The 2,500-nt window shown below is 37.6% G+C and overlaps 1 non-coding gene across 1 annotated transcript in view; it reads left to right on the forward strand.

The window, feature by feature from the left end:
- Positions 1-2,438: 2,438 nt before the first annotated feature.
- Positions 2,439-2,500, forward strand: part of TRNAM-CAU — a 74-nt gene continuing 12 nt past the window's right edge. Inside the window, exon 1 of the tRNA in view lies at positions 2,439-2,500. This exon is cut by the window's right edge and continues 12 nt beyond it. This is a non-coding gene — a tRNA (tRNA-Met).

The following is a 2,500-nucleotide window of genomic DNA, read 5'->3' on the forward strand; positions in this document are numbered from 1 at the left end:
AGGATCAAACCATTTCTTCTGACTCTTTTTCAAATTCGATAAATGTTGGTTGATCGTATATTTCATTACAGTTATATGATTCAGAGTATCATTTCCTATTTGATCCCTTTGAATTCCATATTCGAAGTTGCGATCGGATCTATTCATTAAAAAGAATCGATTCGATACATTTCTTATGTACCCGTAGGTGCTATATTGGATTTGAATCAGATTTCGGATCAATCTATATTGATTGACTGCCTCCATTATGTTGTTGCTAGCAAATACCGCTGTTTTTAGTTTTGGATCTTCCAAATCATTCCCGCAGTGGATCCGGACCGATTTTTTTCTGATCCTTCGATAAAAAGATTCATTCTCTTCATAAAAAAGAGGAGGTAGAACCAATAAAGATTTCTTTTTCGATTCATCTCTGGAGTTGAATACCTCATTCAAGAATTTTTTTTGATCCAACCCGTAGGAATCAATAGAAAAGGCAAATCCCCTATGATACACCAGATCCGGCTCGGTTATTGATAGAGTGAATAGATCTGCCATTTCTTGAAATCTCTCTTCTGATTCAAAATCGTGGTGTAACGTGTATCCCCCTTTGTTCCGGTCATGGAATAGATGAAATAAATCAAAAAATGGATTCTTGTTCAAGAATGAAATCTTATTGGAACTGTCCATATCCGATTCATCCTTCGGAACCATATCACATCCCGGATCTGATGAAATAGGATGAATTGAGACGGTTTTTTGTAAATACGTAATTATCTTGAATATATCAACCATTTCTTTATTTTCCGATCGCCTGGAAGGGACAAAAGAAACATCTTGTTTTTTCTTCCAAAATCTCTGATCTCTAGTGGACCTCTCAGTAGGATTCGAACCCAGATGAAGTTCTGACCATCTGTCAGAGAAAAAAGAACGAATTGATCTTGTAGGATTCCCAAGAAATTCTTCGATTTCTTCCGGAAGCAGATGATTATTCATCTGCTTCTCACGTTCCGTGAATAGCCGGGACATTGAGGAAGATCCAAAAAGGCATTTCGGGAATCGATCTGATTCTATCTCTGTTCGTTCCGTTTGAAGAAAGGAAGGATCCCAAAGAATCGATCTTTCTTTTAGTTGCTGAATCTCTGTTTGATCGATCAATGTGTGATATTCTGAATCCTCATTTCTAATGGAATCGAAATGATCTATGGATTGATCAGAAGATCCTTTCAATTGGCTAGAATCCGTTACTTGAACGAAAATAGATCTTGTGGAATCATATTGAATATTTGACAATACATTCCGTACCTTGCTAAAAAACCGATCCTTGTTTCCCAACCACACATTGTCTAACCAAATCAAATTCTCTCTCGATACGTTCCTCAAAAAATCCAATTCGTGCTGATTCTTCCCCCAACTAACGAAGAGATCTTGGCGGAATTGCCACATATGAAATTGAGCACAATTTTGCAAAGAAATACCCCACTTGTTTCTCGAGAAGAGATGGGAAACATGCTCAATATCATTTGATTGAATAGTTGCCTCAGCTCCTTGCTGTTTGAAGAAACCCTTCCCTTCAATTGGTCTTTTTTCACGAAAAGCAGACATGAGATAACAAATCAAGTCTTTCCCTAAGATTTCGAATAGCTGTCCCGAATTCAAGTTGATTATGTTTCGCTTCTTCCTCGGAGAAAGACGATCAAACAATTCCCAATCATGGTCCTTGCGGATCGGATCATCCATATAGGATAAAAAAAGAAACTCCAGATATTTGCTATCTTTCTCTTTGAATGAGATCTCAATTCCAGCTACGGTTTCATTAGATATCTTACAACTAAAATCCCTCTTTTTTCCGATCCGGTTCCTCCACCATCGCGAACTCCGCATGATACACTTTTTATTTATTGGGAGAACCCAAGTAATCTCTTGCGGATCCATGAAACAACTCTCAGAAATCTTTTTCCCTTTTGGAAGATACAGGAGCGAAACAATCAACCTATTGATATTGGAAGACCAAAAAGATTCTTCCAATGTCTCATTTCTGGGTCCAATGGAATTCATAGGTATAGGAAGAAGCCCCATCAAATAGAGATTCTTTCTTTCGACCATCTTTCGATTGTTAATACGAGATATAAGGACCGCTACTACAAGCAGTACTACACCTTTGATCGTGAAATATCGATTGCTTGTTGAACCCTGTGAATCACGTGAAAGTAGGATACTCCAAATTCGGGGGTCAAAGAGTTTCATAAAACGTTCTTGGTGGAAAAAAATGTGAGTGAAAGATCCCACTGAATCGAATTTGATCCATGAATCTAAGAAATAGTGAGAATTCTTGATCTCTCTCAATATCTCTCTCAATTCGAAGATCCAGGATTTGAATTGATGTCGTTTCATTGATTCCTCCTAAAGATTTCATTTCAATTGAAATTTGGTTATTCACGATGTACGATGATCCCTGTTAAGCATCCATGGCTGAATGGTTAAAGCGCCCAACTCATAATTGGCAAATTCGTAGGTTCAATTC

The sequence above is a fragment of the Ananas comosus genome, unplaced genomic scaffold (genome assembly GCF_001540865.1).
Source record: "Ananas comosus cultivar F153 unplaced genomic scaffold, ASM154086v1, whole genome shotgun sequence".
Taxonomy (NCBI): domain Eukaryota; kingdom Viridiplantae; phylum Streptophyta; class Magnoliopsida; order Poales; family Bromeliaceae; genus Ananas; species Ananas comosus.